Source organism: Aplysia californica, unplaced genomic scaffold (assembly GCF_000002075.1).
Source record: "Aplysia californica isolate F4 #8 unplaced genomic scaffold, AplCal3.0 scaffold00282, whole genome shotgun sequence".
Lineage (NCBI taxonomy): Eukaryota > Metazoa > Mollusca > Gastropoda > Aplysiida > Aplysiidae > Aplysia > Aplysia californica.
In genome coordinates this window covers 433,211-439,688 of record NW_004797552.1, presented here as the reverse complement: position 1 = coordinate 439,688, position 6,478 = coordinate 433,211, and positions in this window count along the sequence as shown.

Here is a 6,478-nt window from a genome sequence, read left to right as displayed (position 1 = left end):
ACAGAACATTGCTAGAGAGCAGGAAAGGAGGTGAAAGGAGACAAATTTAGAGAAAAAATTTTTCGGTCGCTACCCGGATTCGAACCCGGGTCCTTTGAATGAGAGGCCAACACCTTAACCTCTAGGCCACGAGAGCCCCTTGGACAGTCTGATCTAATAAGCGTATCCAGTATTTTTATAAGAAAGCGAACATTCAGGATCCCAAGGTTATTCATAGAGACCCAGCAATACAAAAACACATCAAAACTTGTGGTAACTTCCAGAAGATTACCGAGAAGGCCGTTTGGATGAATAATAAAGTCCCGTTATATTGACCCTCCACGGGAATATGTGTGCCGGGGAATACATATCCAGATACACTCACAGAAACAAATATAACTACTACTACTACTACTACTACTACTACTACTACTAATAATAATAATAATAATAATAATAATTAATAATAAAGAACATTTGTATAGCGCATATCCACGCTCGACAGCAATCTCTATGCGCCTAACACTATATTACTACTAATACTACCCCAGCAGACCGTAGAACACTCAGAAACTTTCTCAGCTTCCCGGGAAGCATACAGTGCAAGCAGTTGATTAAGAGCTCAAACACTAACAAACTGACAAGATCTTTCACTGTCTATAGTGGGTACGCATTCTCACTGGGGTGAAGTGAGGAAAATTCGTGTAAAATTATTTTCAATTTATTAAGTAATTTTTTAAAAATTTGATGGCGACGGTGAGAACAAGATTTGTCAAAGGCAGGGAGGAGGAGAGACAGCAGGGAAAACAAAACAAAAGTTTTCTTAGATCATTCTGTAGCGGAACAACATAGGGGGAACTGCTGCTTTTTCTGTCCCCATCCTTACTACCGTCATTGTTCCTCAACTTCTTTGGTATGTTTGTCACTCTCTTGTGTCCCGCTTTTTCCGGGGTGCCTTGATAGTCGAAGCAGACTTTGTTCTGTTGAGGCGAGAGAGGTGAGCTCAGTAAGCCTGATTCCCCGTAAGTTTGGACTTCTCTGTTGACATCCATCCACTCCTTTGCACTCATATGACCTTATTATGCAGTTGCAGGTGCCGCAAAACCTTACTAAAACTAAGCTAAATCGCATTCAAAGACATTCAGACGTACCTCGCGATATGGCTGCAGCCTCCCTGGTGTCATGTGGCGTCGGTTGTCTTGTGGTTGGGCCACTAGACTCGTCACCGTGGTGGTGTGAAGGCTTGGGGGGGTTCGAAACCCAGCTTGGTCCAACGTCGTGTCCTTGGAAAGTCACTTCACACGAATTTCCCACACTTCACCCAGGTGGAAATTGCTTTTTAAAATTGTTTTGGTGGGTGGTGTTTTACGGCGCTCGCAACTGCATAAGGTCACATGAGCGCGCGGGACACATTAAACTTTTTCAGTTGGTAGGACTTTTTGTTAATTTTGCCTGGGTGGCGGCCGTAGCTTATCCTACTCTTTTCGATTTTGAACCACCAAGGTATCTTTCACGTGCACAACTTGCACACGGAACCTTCGACATTTTTCGCCCTTGTCCTTGAAGGCGAGGTGTAGATGTTTCCTACCAGAAGATCCATGGTGTGGCTGAAATACAGCGGTAAGAAGGAGCCAAGGAGTAGCAAAAGAAATGCTGCAGAAAGGGTGAGGAGCCCACTGGATGGGGCAAAGGTGGGCGGGGCTGGGGGCAGAAATTGGAGACGAAAGCAGACGATAGAACATTGCTATAGAGCAAGAAAGGAGGTGAAAGGAGGAAAGTTTTGAGAAGGAAAATTTCCGTCGCTGTCTGGATTCCTACCCGGGACCTATTGAATGAGTTGCGAACACCGTAACCTCAATGCCATGAGAACCCCCTTGGGAATTGAAACCCGGCCATAATCAGCTGAGGATCTCGCCTGCTTGTTAGAGTTTTAGCGCGTGTCATCCGCAGCTTTCTCTGTATGCTTCAAGGAAGCCGAGAATGTTTCTGGGCGTTCTAAGGTCTGCTAGAGGTAATAACAGTAATGAAGGGCATAGAGCTGGCTGTAAACCATGAGACATACGCTATAAAAATGAATAATAATCATTATCATTATGATTACGATCTTCATAACTATCATTCTTATTATTATTCTATAGGGAGACAGGCTAAAACATCACCTGGACATGGGTGGCGGGTGGGTGGCTGGTGCCTCTATAAATAAATCATTGATGGTCAAGGTTATATAGAGAGACAGATAAGACACAACTAGGGGTCATTGCTCGCAGATATCGTGTCCATTGTCCACTAAGACTATCACACTATAGTGTAGTCAGAAATTCGTGGCGCAACTTATTGTCAAATATCTCCTCAACTATCTAACATAAACTCTCCAACTTTTGCACAGTGACTTGTATCAATTTGTCTTAACAGATCAATATTTTTGTAATCACCTGTAGGCTGTATTCTAGAAAATTCCTTTAATAGATACTGATAAAAAATCCAAGTGCGTGGTTTCTATAGATTTGTAATTGTTTAAAGCAATCGACAGAACATTGTTAGAGAGCAAGAAAAGATGTATAAGGAGAAAAGTTTTTAGAAGAAACATTTTCCCTCGCTGTCTGGATTCGAACCCGAGACCTTTGAATGAGAGGCGAACACCTTAACCTCTTAGCCACGAGAGTCCCCTCTCACTTGTTTGAATACACATGGAGATTTTCTTTGTTCTGGTAACATAATGTCCCAGAACACACACACACACACACACACACACACACACACACACACACACACACACAAACACACACACACACACGCACACACACATACACACCCAAACACACATACACACACAAACACACACACACACACACACACACACACACAAACACACGCACAATAATAATAATAATAATAACAATAATAATAATAATAATAATAATAATAACAATAATAACAATAACAATAATAATAATAATAATAATAATAATAACAATAACAATAATAATAATAATAATAATAATAATGATAATACTAATAAAAAAAATTCCCCCGCTGAATCTCAAACCCTTAGGCCAGATATCTTTAGTGAGGAGATCAACAATTGTTCTTCTGTTTGTTGTACCCAGAATCTTGTCTTGGTTTATCTCGTACAGGATTCCCCAGGGACAAAAAAAGAATAAATGAAGTGAAAGGTGATTGGTTTGAGGAGAGGGGGGGGGGGAGGTTCCTAAAAGTTTTTTTGAGTTATGTTGTAAGTAGAAAATGATAGAGAGACAGTGCGTGTGTTTGTGTTTGTGTTTGTGTTTGTGTGTTTGTGTGTGTGTGTGTGTGTGTGTGTGTGTGTGTGTGTGTGTGAGAGAGAGAGAGAGAGAGAGTGTGTGTGTGTGTGAGTGTGCGTGTGTGAGTGTGTGTGTGTGCGTGTGCGTGTATGTGAGTGTGTTTGTGAGTGTGTGTGTTTGTGTGTGTGTGTGTGTTTGTGTGTGTGTGTTTGTGTTTGTGTGTGTGGATGTGCCCTTTTAACATGCCTAAGCGCGAGTGTCGATGACTGTTCAACTGTTCTGATAAAATTTTAGAAAGCCTTTTTTTCAGAAGAGAGACAAGGGGGATTCATTCTTTTCTTTTTTTTACAGTTCTACCTACATTCTGTATATTTTCTTGTATTGTTTTTATTTTTTTCAATATTCAGAATTTGAATTTCGACAACATATTTCTCGGCCACAAGCAAGCTATATCACAGATTAATTAAGAAAATGATTTTTTTTTTATTTTTAAAAAAGGGGGCATAGATCTAGTACATCTAAACACCAGGCCGACAATACGAATGTTTGTGGGTAATGAATAAATGCCAGTACCTGACCATGCTGCGAATCGAAGTCATCAGGTAAGCGAACGTTCGGGCCACCGTGAAAAGATGACAATTGATTACCCAGGAATAGAGCAATGGAAGCTAGGGCACTGGCTTTGTTTCACACAGAAATGCTTACGGCCATACCGATGTACAGTCGACTCCCCGTGAAAAGATGCCGTCTGCTAATCCGCAAATCCTCCCTGAATGTCCCCGATCGACGCACTTTCTCCCGCCCTAGGCGCTGCCGTGCCAATCAGACTGACGACAAGAATAATGGCGACTTTCTGAAAGGATAGTTCCCTCAAAAACAATGGCGGGCCTAACTCGTCTGCGACTCAGCTATGTAGTTCATGACCTAGAAGCGAAAACAATAATACATTAGAGCAATTGCGACATCGGGAAACGAGTCCGTCTTTGTCCTTATTTTGCCGATCGTTTGTCGAAATGTACAAGAAAATGACCGCGGGGATTTTTTTCAGTGTTGTATTTTTCTGTTTTCGCTACAGTCAGCGCAAAATTACAATGTATCAATAGGCAAGAAAAGATGGAAAAATAAAAAGAGGGGATCAAATCGATCATTTTATCAGCATCGAATAAAATTCCGATTGAAAAAAAAAAACAGCTCTAGATACAGGATAACCCAAAGAGTCTCAGTTGACAGACTATCTCTTTTACTTTTTTTTCCAACTTCTGTAGAATGAATAAGTCTTTGTGGAGAGGAGAAAGAACAGGGTGCCTCGGGTCAGTGTTTGGCGCCCTTTTCAAAGCCACCGCCCACTTTTGCCACCGCCCACATTTGCCGCCTTGAACAAGTTCAACTTTTCGTACCACCCACCTATAGGCTATGTGTCACCAATCTGGCACTCGTCAATTTTAGGGCATGTGGGAGCTATTGGCATCTTCTTAAAGCTTTTCAGTTGTCTTGCTATTGGTGAAAAAATACCTATCTATTTTGAAAAGAAATCGAGACATTGAGACTGAAGAAGGTGGGGGTCACCTGGTTTCAAAGACAAAATTAGCGAGAAAATGGCTGTCAAAGTTTGGTGATTTCAAAAGTTTGCAAGTCCTGGAAACTGAAAACTTACATTATCTGTGCCTTTGATTATCCCTTTTCAGTAAATATCCACACAGAATTGTGTTCTTAATTGGACAACAATGGTGTTAAGCCAAAAAACAGAAATTTGATTTAAAAAATTGCGACTGGCAGAAAATTGCCTTTTTTTTTCTCAATATAATTATTTTGACGAGCGCCTAATTTCACCACGCTGCCTCACAGATGTCCTTCCAAACAGAGCAGAATTTGACACCGCTCAGCTGATCCTCACCGCCCACCGAAATTACCAAATTAATCACCTTTGATAAGTGGCTCCTCTTTTTTCTTCTTTTGTTATACCACACCGTGTACTCATAGGAGAAGGAGAAGGCGATGGCGCAGTACCCAAGCTGTCAAATACTGTATGTTGTAGGTGGGCGTGAAGGACGCTCATGTGGAAAGAGATCGTCAAGCTCATAAGATAAACGCCGAAGTAATTTTTAGGCATTTTGAGAAAATGATTTTGAAAAACGGTTTCTTTCGAACAATTTACTTCGTGGAGTTCTTGAATTTTGAAACACTCGATTGGTTTTATTTAGATTATTCAAGTAAACTATATCACCAAGCTGGTTCTGCTTTTCATTTCAGAGCCAAAAACTCCAAATCGACCAAAAATGACTTTGGCAAATATGTTATGAGCCTGACGATATCAGTATCAGTTGCTGATGAAAAGGTAAAGAGCGTTTCTTGAAAATAAACATTCTGCTTATTATGTATTCAGACTTTAAATGTGACTGCTTGTAAAAGTTATACGGCATTTGCAACACAAATCGGTTGTATAAGTGCCAAAGATTTTGAGGTGCTACCAGAGAGTAACACACAAAGAGAAGACAGATATGTAAGAACAATAGATGTTTGATAGGTAGGAAGACGGAGCAAAACCACACCAGAGCATCCACCAACCATTTACAATTTATTCAGACTTTAAGAAACCCCTGGAAGATGAATTGGATATTTCTTCTTTTTTTAAAAATAGATTTTGCGGTGACTTCAGTATCGCAGAGTCTTGTAAATAACAGGTAATGCATTTCAGTATTGAGTTCATCAACTTAATTCTAGTTATTAATGGACTTTGTACCTACGCTTGTGGTCTAGATGCTACTGTCTTTGCCCTTGTTTGGAGAGGACGCGAGTTCGAATAGATGGTTTTGTCTGATTGCATGGTATGATATTATTTGTGTGGTAGTGTGGTGAAATCGGGCGCTTGTCTATTTTTTGGCATACTGAGTTATTGCTATCACATTAAAGCTTTCTTTATTTTCTTGAAATAAAAAAATTGATAAATATTTATCTTCCTTGCATAGAAGTCGAGGTATGTGTGATCTCTGACAAGGACAGTTTGTTTATCAATGTGTTGTAAATCATGGAGCAACATGGAGCACTGCAAAGATCTTTCTCTCTCTCTCTCTCTCTCTCTCTCTCTCTCTCTCTCTCTCTTTTTTTTCTCTCTCTCTCTCTCTTTCTCTCTTTCTCTCTCTATTTCTCTCTCTCTCTCACTCGGTCATTCTCACCCCTCTCTGTTTCTTTCCATCTCTCTCTATCTCTCCCTGTCTCCATCACACACACACACACACACA